The sequence below is a fragment of the Lupinus angustifolius genome, chromosome LG19 (assembly GCF_001865875.1).
Source record: "Lupinus angustifolius cultivar Tanjil chromosome LG19, LupAngTanjil_v1.0, whole genome shotgun sequence".
Classification (NCBI taxonomy): Eukaryota; Viridiplantae; Streptophyta; class Magnoliopsida; order Fabales; family Fabaceae; genus Lupinus; species Lupinus angustifolius.
The window spans coordinates 7,581,222-7,591,999 of record NC_032027.1 but is presented as its reverse complement, the minus strand read 5'-3'; the positions used below and the strand labels follow the sequence as shown (position 1 = coordinate 7,591,999).

At 31.3% G+C, this 10,778-nt stretch overlaps 1 pseudogene; it reads left to right on the top strand.

Annotated features, from left to right (window-relative positions):
• Positions 3,725-5,518, top strand: LOC109333957 (annotated as a pseudogene).

Genomic DNA, 10,778 nt, shown 5'->3' with positions numbered 1-10,778 from the left:
TTATGTTTCTTATTAAAGAGAATCTCAAAATGAGATTGGAAATTCAAGACAGGAGTAGAAAGTTTGTTTATTAAATACACAACATGCTTTGTAGCATAGCCCCAAAGGCCTTTAGGCAATTTGGCTTAGAAAAGAAGGCACCTAGTGATGTTTAGGATGTGTTTGTGCTTCCTCTCAACCATATAGTTTTGTTGTGGTGTTTGCACACAGGTTCTTTGGTGGATGATGCCTAACTGGTCATAAAAGGTGGGGTGGATAAACTCAAGGTCATTATCAGTTCTAATGGCCTTGATTTTCTAGTTATATTGTGTCATAGTGTATTGAGCAAAGTTCTACATAATGGTTTTGGTTTCAAACTTGTTTATCATAAGAAAATCCATATCTGCCTTATGAAATTATCAACAATGGTTAGAAAGTATTTATGACCATTGATGGTAGGGATGTCAAGAGGTCCCCATATATTCATGTGAATAAGTTCAAAGGAATGTGTTGTGTGTGATGTACTCTTAGGAAAAAGCAATCTATATTGTTTAGCAATATAGCAAGAATCACACACCTTACTTGAATCAAACTTCACAAAAGGAAATTGTTTATTTACATGCTGCAGAATTGAAAATGAGGGATTTCATAGTCTATAATGCCAAATATCAAAAACAGTATCAATGCAATTATCTAGAGAGCAAATAGTGTGAACATTTTCATTTAGGCATGCATCTTGGTTAAGTATGTAGAGATTGTTAAGAATTTTAGCATGATCGATCTTCTTCAAGGTAGTCATATTATGGATGAAACAAGCATATCTACAAATATAAAAAAAGCTTGCATTCAAAGCAGCAAGCAAGCTTATGAATGGAAATCAAGTTATATTTAAATTTAGGAATATATATAGCACATTATGATGAGTTAGGTGATTATTAAGATGTATGGTTAGTGATTGATAGGGAGTATCAATGATGTTGTTAGAAAGTTTAACATGTATTGATATGCAAGCAAAAGCCAAGAAAAACTAACTTGCTTGATATGCAAGCAACCAAACCAACTCTCTAACTAACAAAACTAATACACCACATGTGTTAAAACACAATAGAACACGTGCTGATATTTGAAGAACTCTACTACACACATTGAAATCCCCAAAACGGCTAAGGAATGATTTGAATGATGCTTGATCAGGTGCAACAATGATAAGAGGCTTGATGTGCCAAACAGAATCAGATGTACCAAGTTGGCCAAGCCTCTGTGAACTTCTAGGTCAGGCTGAGGCAAGCTCCCTCGATCAGAATGCTCCAAGCTGCTCCAATAGCCTTGGTCACGATCCACAAGTCTTCGGTCAAGGCAATATCCTCATGAGCCAAACAAGGCATAGGACCAAAGCACACCTGAAAAGATATAAATATGTGTATATTTCATTAATTAAAGTTTAAGATATATATAGCTTAAATATGTTTTTAATTCCTATAAATTAAAAAACATTTTGATTTTAGTTCCAGTAAATAATATGTTTTTTATTATATTTCCTATAAACTAGTTTATTTTAATTTTATTCTATGCTTATTTGTCGGTATCGTATGTATTTTTTGTTTTGGATTTAGTCCTTGTAACTTATATGTTTTACATGTATTCCCATAATATATTTACCTTTCCGATTTGCTCCCTCTCGCATTTGTAGTTTGTAAGATATTTGACCAATTTTTAATCTATTTTTACATGAACTAAAAATGGAAGACATTAGCGTACATGACTACAAGTTTATTTAAACATTTATCTATTGCTACTTATTTTAGCTTATTATAGTACTTATTTTAGTTTAAGTGCCCTGATGACATTTTTAAGGAAGAGAAAAAACAAATCTTCTATTAGAAAATGATGTCACTGTGCCAAATATCGTAATAAACATTGGTCATTCCACAGTGTAATTTTGAACGACGTTGTTGAAAATGAGGTGGAAGAACATCAATAGCGCATAATAAAAAGGCGCTGTCAATTTGTGTAACTTCAATAGCACATTCTTGACAAAACGATGTTGAACATCAGTAATGTTAGTGTTGGCTTGAATGATTTATGTTTAACAACGCATTTGATAGAAAGCTTGTTGAAGATGACATTGTAACCGCACTTGTTTAATTATACGCTGTAGATTTTTTATAACCTTTTAAACGTCCAAGATATTAATGGTGGTAGTTATATGCATGTCTTCATTTGTTGAAATATTAATCGTTGAGTGATTATGCGTTTCTTGGTTGTTGAAATATTAATGGTTGAGTGGTACGTTATGTGTCTCTTCGTTTATTGAAATATTAATGGTATTTTGATTCACTCATCTGTAAATATTGTGGTTCACTCAATGTTCTATTGCATTAGTAAGAATATGAGTCTGAAATCCGAGACATATCTCCTTAGTAGTACCTTTCTTGCAAATCTTTCCAAGCTTCAGCAACAGGATCATTCCAAAGAATTGATTTCACAATTGATTCTTCCACTGAGTGCTGAATCCAAGACAAGACCATGTTGTTGCATTTTTTCCATGGAATGTTCATTGAGTCTCCTGGTGCAGGATGAGGTAACCTTCCATCGATAAAGTTGAGCTTATTCTATGAATCAAGAGTTAACTTCATTGCTCTGGTCCAGGAATGATAATTTTTGCCATTGAGTAAGTATGTTACTAGGACCAAGGCAATATTTTCACTTTAGTGAAGAAAGTATGGGTTTATGTATGGATCAGGAGTGTTATTCTGGTTGGCTATTGATGATGAAGGCTGATAAGAGATAATATTCACAAGGAATTTAAAACAGAATCGGGAGGAGGAAGAAGAGAAAGGCTTGAAGACGAATCAGAGCATTTTATGCTCTCATACTTTCTTAAGATTGAAGCACAATGAAGGAGAAAAAGAATACTGAAATTGTTTTCATTAGATCTTGCATCCAGCGTGTAAGTCTCTTTGATGCAGAGAAGATTATAAGTAGAAAAATTAAGAGAAAAAGAATATTGTATTCTGATAGAAAAGGAAAAGTAGTTAAACAAAATAAACTAACCCTCTATATATAAGAAAATGGCCTAACGACTATCTAAGAGAAACAAAATAAATGGGCTGGCAAAATACACAGGCCCAACAGAAAGAAAAATAAGGAAAGCAGGCTTAGGCAAAAAGAAGTCCAAAAGAGATTTAAAGAGAAAGAAGCCATTGCTGCTTGATCATGAAGGTACCGAAATTAACACTTCACAATTAAAGGTAAGAAAGTTTATCTTTCTCTTTAATCTTTCTCTCACCCTTTTCTCATCATCTAATTCACCTCTACCAAAGAGATATCTAATGTTGTAATAGTTTAAAAAACACATAATTATTTAGCCATTCACGATTTTCACTTTCATATTAAGTCAGATGATCTCATCATTTATTGGATCAGCTGTAATTCTAGGATTACTTGATTGTGATTGTATTGGTTTAACACTAGCACGTTAATAACTAATACAACTTAATTTTTTATATTATATTTTATAATTTTTTATGAATTATTAAATTAATTTTATATTAATTGTTTTATAATTTTTATGAAAACTTCACTATTTCTTGAATATAGTTACTATCATACTTTTTTAGAGGTAATTGTTTGACATAGTTAATACTATTGTTATTTCCTTTTCGTTATGAACTTAATTATTATGTTATATTATTATTTAATTGTTTTTATCTCATTTTATATTTTTTCTCATGAATATAGAGACATGGAAAAAGTGAAGCATTTTCAGAATCCATTAAAATCAGCACCTCAATCACAATGTGTTGCATCTCCAATAGAAGATCCAACTCATTCTTCACCAGCAATAAATCCTACAAATCCTTCACCATCAGTTCAAGTCCCTTCACAAGCTCCTGATGTGTCAACTCTGAAAGTCCCATCAGTACATTCCTTACAAGCTCTCGATGTCTCAGCTCCGGAAGTGTCAGGAGAAGCTGAAACATTAACAGTTGATGTTGGACGCGAGTCTATACATTATTGGATTATCGAGGCAATAGGTACAAGAGTTGTGTTTACTTGGATGCGAGTCTATTTGTTTTTCTTTTGTTAAATTACTTTGGGTCTTGATGGACATATTTGATGTTATATTTTATTGTTATAGACTCAGAAAGAGTTGTCAAGCAGATAAAGGTCAAAGTTAGAGAAGTGAATAACTTACCTATCGGACTACGCATCATTGTGGATTTTGATGAGCAAGGCGCAGCCTATGGTGATCCACAAGGCCTTCTTGCTGGATTTTTAGGAACTTCGACATCTGATTGCAAGTTATTTCCAATAGATTATGATAAGTAGTCAGGTGGACGTAGTGGTATACCTTCTACTTATTTTGCAGAGTGTTTTGATACAATCATAAACGTATAACAATTATACATGTCTAAATTTTTATCTCTAATATTAATATTGAAAAATTAATGTCACTTTTTGGAAACCTTGCATTTGTTTTAGGACTAGTGAACACATTTCAAGATGATATTAAAAACTTAGTCTTAGGAGAAAATGGAGTGCAAGTAGGCAAATATTATGGAATGAGTTCTCTGATCCAGTCAAGACTAGAGATGAAATCATAAGAAATGTTCCAATTGGCATAGACAAAGATCAATGGACTCGTTTTGTTCACTATTGTCTAAGACCATCAACTATGGTATATAAATTGACATGACTTTGGTTGTTTGATTTTTTCTATAGCTATTTTATTTGATTAGTGTGTGAATGTGTAATTGTTTTTCATAGGAACTTTGTAGGAAAAACAAAGAAATTCGAAAGAAGCAAGTAGTTTCGCACACTAGTGGTTCTAAGCTTAATTCAAGAAGAAGGCGTGAGATGGTAGCGACACTATCATGTTAGTTTTTATTTATTTAGACTTTGCACTTATTACTTTTTATTTGTTTAGAAAGGCTCAAATCTGAATTAAGTTTTCTATATTTTAGATGGTGAATGGGAAACCACCAGGTTGTGGAAACTTATACGTTGCCACTCATAAAAGGAAGGATGGAACATTTGTAAATGAAGCAGAAAAGATTGTAGCGGTAGGTTCAATCTAATTAACTAATCTTCTTTGCATGCATTGAATTTTAATCTTCCAATTTTTACAATTAATAATATTTTTGCATGCATGTAGGAACAAATTCAAGAGGCTTTGACTCAAACCAACATTGATGAATCTGAAGTTTCTCCTCATGATTCAGTTGGTAGAGTGATGAGACCAGACCACTCTGGAAGAGTGCTAACCATGGGTTTGGGAGCAGTTCCTACGAATACATATAGGAATACTAGACTTCGATTTTCTGATTTGAGCCATTCTTCATCATTTGCTGCCACATCTTCATCTTCTAATGATTGGCGAGAGAGATGCAACAATTTGGAATCATCATTTAAGTCCTACATCATAATGAAAGAAGGAGGGATCCCTAAAGAATTGGCTAACTTCTTTACACATGTATGTGCAAGTACCATTATTATATTTAGTATTTTGTTTGTTTGCTTGATTTTCCTAGTTTGAATATAATGAGATTTTGAAAATTTCCCTTTCTGGTTAGATATAGTATAAATTGTTCAATGTTTGATATAGTATAAATTGACTCCAGGAGGCTAGCAAAATTTGTTATCTAACTATACATGAATGTGCATATTACTTTTGCATGTTGCTGACTTGCATGTCTACCTTGCATTTGGCATATTACTTATTAGTTTTTGCATATAGATAAATAGTCTTTATATGCACATGCGTTGATAAAAATCAAGAAGTATCCATTGTTAGCATTTGTACAATTTGGGGTATCAACTATGACATTGTTGATTCATAGACTTTTTACACATGTAGTATTGTACACTTGTTGCAATGCTAAGATTGTTTTTTAGATTTCATCATAGTGAACAAGGAAGTTATTATTTTTACATTCTTAGTTAGTAAATAATGATGCAATAATTATTAATATTTTTTTATTGTTCCAACTAAATGTTTTCATTTTATTATTTCACGCAAATGATGATGCAAGTATGTCTAATACACCTTTAGGTGCAAGAGGATCATATGGAGTCAGCAACATTTAGGATATTTGTTATGTATTATGTTTTTAAAGTGTCATATGAGACTACCTTTAGTTTTTTGAGATTTTCTGGTATATCTGGATTTATAACGAATGATGAATTGTAACTTTTTCAACTTTGTTACGCTACTTTGGTTACTTGCAGTGAAATTTTATTATTGCTAGGAACATTTTCATTTTGTATTGTATATTTAAATAATAATCACAAACTAATGACACTAAAGTTGTGACAATTATGAAATTAAATTGAGGTTGAAATACCTTCTAGCATGTCTCCATTTGTTATTTCAAGTAGTAGGGGTTGAAAATCTCCACGATTAACATTCTCAAATAGTAGAGGTTTAAAGCCTCCATGGTAAACACTACAAAAACCTCCTCAAATAGCAAAGGTTAAAAACCTCATCAAATAGTGGAGGTCAAAAACCTCCACAAATAAACCGCTGCAAATTTATAGGTACTGGAGGTTTTCTAAAACCTCCACAAAACGCTTCTAGCGGTCATAAGTGTAGCGGTTTTTGAAACATCCACTATTTATATTGTGGAAGTTAAAAACCTCCACTAATCGCATAAAAAACCATCACTAAATACAAAATATGTTGTAGTAGTATATCTGAAAGATGTTCTAGATCAACAATTCAATACACCAAGAGGTCATTTGGCTTATGTTGTAATGGTGGTAATGAGCATAGCTTTACGATGCACACATGTTGTTTCAAAATCTAGACCTATTAGCCATTCTATTGTGCAACACATACCACCTTCAGTTAGCAAACAAGCTTATTGTACTAAGTCATTTGACTTGATAACCAAGAGCCATTTTATGGGATTTCATAATTAATGTCTCCTAGATGTATATAAATCTTGTTTTGTTTAAGGTGTTGTTTATATAGATGGAAAATGGGCATTGCTCGTGGGCATGTCTGCATAATCCGCAACTTTTTGTGGGTGGGGCATGTAAATTTTGTCCAGCTTGTTTGCTTGCGAAGCTCGTTGATATTTCTAATGGGCAATACGAGCAGCCCACGGGCATAATAGAAGGGAAAAAATAAAAATTCTAATAAATTATGATGTAATATGATTTAATATCTCAAAACAATTATGGTTTAATATGGTTTAGTTAACATTGCTGAATGCTTCATCTCTCATTCTTTTCATGGTTAGTAAATTAAAATTATATATATGTAGAGACCAATTTCATTAATAGTTGAAGTTTTAGGAGTAATTAAGAAGAAAAAATAGTTTATAATACCTATTTGCAAAAGACATAAAATTTAAGGGGGATTTTGTAAACTTTTCTCTATTAATTTTTTATTTTAAAACTATTCATCAATGCTCGCGTGTCGCCCTTTACCCATTTTAAAACGAGAAGAGCATGTCATTTTGTTTGTTAAACCAATAAGAGCATACCCATATTCGTTTAAATTGTTGCAGATATTTCCTGGTACTGACAAAATGGGTTGAACGGCCCATTTTGCTATTTCTCATTGTTGACATTAAAGTCATAATTATTAAATGATTTTGTATCACCATCTTTATACATAATTAGTAACGCAGCAGACTCATTAAAGTAGTTTTAGATATGTCTAATTACATCTACCAAACAAATTTTCATTTCTGCCTGTTTTAAAATGGGTTGAACGTAAACATTGATAAATAATAAAATAAAATTTGAATAAATTATATTACATCATATTTTTTGATATTAAGTCACAATTAATTCTATTTTTGATTTATTTTTATACAAGTAGTTTGCATGTGGTCCACGTGTCAAAAGTATATAAATGGAATAACATTGTACACTCTGCCCCTCAAAAAAGTTGAGGACCCTGTGGGTGGGCCTATAAGATTGTTTGTTTTGCCATTACACTTGACAACAAGAAAATTACATTTCACACTTAATTGAAATAATCATTTTGTTGTATCAATAACATCTAATGGAGTTGATATGTGAGGTTGACTTACTATAGTTTGATCTTTATTGTGTCTATGAAATGACTTTGGTAACAAAAACAAAATTCACTTTTATGATCTTTATGTCTAGAAAAACATTCCTCTTCCATTTTTAGTTGGACAAATCCTTAATGTAAAAAATAGTTTAGTAGAACATTCCTATGATTAAAGTTTAAGATATATATAGCTTAAATATGTTTTCATTTCCTATAAATTAAAAAGTATTTTGATTTTTGTCCCAATAAAAAATATGTTTTTTATTATATTTCTTATAAACTAGTTTATTTTAATTTTAGTCATTGCTTATTTGTTGGTATCGTACTTGTTTTTTTATTTTGGATTTAGTCCTTGTAACTTATATGTTTTACATGTATTCCCCTAATATATTTACCTTTTGGATTTGCTCCCTCTTACATTAGTAGTTTGCAAGATATTTGACCAATTTTTAATCTATTTTTACATGAACCAAAAATGTAGGACGATTAGTTGACGTGACTAAAAGTGTACTTAAACATTTATCTATTTCTACTTCTTTTAGCTTATGATAGTACTTCTTTTAGTTTAAGTTCCCTATGACATTTTTAAGGAAGAGAAAGAGGAAATCTTCTGTTAGAAAATGATGTTTTCACCCTTCTAAATATGGGAACACATATGTTGTCCCATAAAGTGTGCCACTTTATGTGTTATTATTTGAAAAAATATATTTAAACTAAAATTTTAATAATTAATTATTTTTCTAACTAATCACAAGCAATGACACATAGAATGGTACACTGTTTTAGGACAACAGATGTCCAACCTCCAAATATGATGAAAGAATTTTCCAACATACTTTAAGGCAATCATTAACAGTTTTAATTAACTTAGTAACCAATGTATTTTGACTAAATTATCTTGAATAATTCACACTCACTATTATAAAAGTCTGTTAGAAAGTTTGTAATTCAAAGTTAGTTGGAATTTAGTTAGAACTTGCTATTTTTAGAAAGTTGTTAAGTTAGTTATTCTATAAATAGTAATGTGTATAAATAACTCATTGTATTGATCATTGAATGCAAGTTGCTTACATACAAACACTATCATATCTTCCATTACAATCTCTCTAAATTTCCTATCTCTATTTCTTCTTCTTTCTGCTTTTCTTCTTTCTGTTTCTTCTGCATTTCTTTTCTTTGTTTTCAACATTTGGTATCAAGAGCTTTAAAGATCCAAAAATCACCCTCTTTTCTGTTGCAAAAACATGGCACAANAAATTGTAGAAGATGGTTTCTCAATTCTGGAAGAAGGAGCTACTGAAGTTCAGAGGAATGAATACAAGCAGAGTAAAAGGAAAGACTGCAAGGCATTATGCATCATTCACCAAGCAGTTGATAATGCACACTTTGAGAAGATTGCAGGTTCTGCAACTTCTAAAGAAGCTTGGGAAACTCTTGAGAAGCACTATGCTGGTGCTGCTCAATTAAAGAAGATAAGATTGCAGACCATGAGGAGAAAGTATGAACTTATGCAAATGGAGGAAAGTGAGAAGTCGAAGAAAAAATTGTGTTTCTGTTTCAGAATCATGTCAAGGAGGTCTTTAACAACTTTTGATTTTGCAAAAGGATCCAAATTTCATAAGGAAGGTGGCTGACATACAAGATTTGTGTGAGGTGAAGATTTAGTTCATTGATCTCTTTCAATTGAAAGGAAATAAAAGGAAAATATCAATGAATTATTTTTCTTCATTTGCAATTCATTAAGTTCATTGATTTCCTTGATGGCAAAAGGACCGAGATTTTAAAAGGAAATCAATGAACTGTTATTCAAGATTTGTGTAGAAGAGTTGAAGAAAAATTATGGACAAAATTAATTTATAAAGTTATGGAAAAAATTAATTTATTTTTCAGTTTTTGTGTTTTCATGCAATGTATGTATATGTGTTACATTTTCATGCAATGTACATATATATGTTATGTTTTCATTCAATGTATGTATATGCATGTGTTTTCATGCAATATATATATATATATATATATATATATATATTATATATATATATATGTGTGTGTGTGTGTTTTTATTTCAGTCAACCTTTGATGTTGGTGAGGAGCATAAGGATTTTATCCTTAAATCGGCTGGTAAGGCTCTCCGACAATTTCGAACTGATGTCGAAAAATTACTCATAGATGTTGATGGCAATGTCAACATAAAACCTCCAACTAAATATGCAAATATCGTTGATGAAGATGATTTGAATACTTTTGTCATCCTACGCACACAAGACGAGTCTTTCTTGGTAAAATCATATTCTTTGTATTGACTTTTGTATATATGCTTTTATATACACACACACACATATATATATATATATATATATATATATATATATGTGATTGTTGATATTAATGTTGTTTAGTGTTTCATAAATTAAGTAATGAAAACCGCAAGAGGGCATCCAAGCCTTTATATCCATACCGAGCTTCTCGAGCGGGGTATAAAGGAATCGAGGAAAAAATTGTAAGTATTGTTAATTTGTAAGTACATTATTGGTATGTTTAGTATGCATATATATCTAGTTACATTATTGTTTGTTATGTTTTGTTAGTTGGAGAACAAAAGCGATACACGTATAACTCCACATGCAGTAGAACTCGATGTTCTATGGGTGGGTGCCCGTAAGAACAAGGATGGTGTCATCGACAATAAGGAAGTTCAAGAAGTGGCAAGATGTGTTGTAAGTACTCATTTTTAATTACACTTAATTTCCATACTTTATTTATCAAA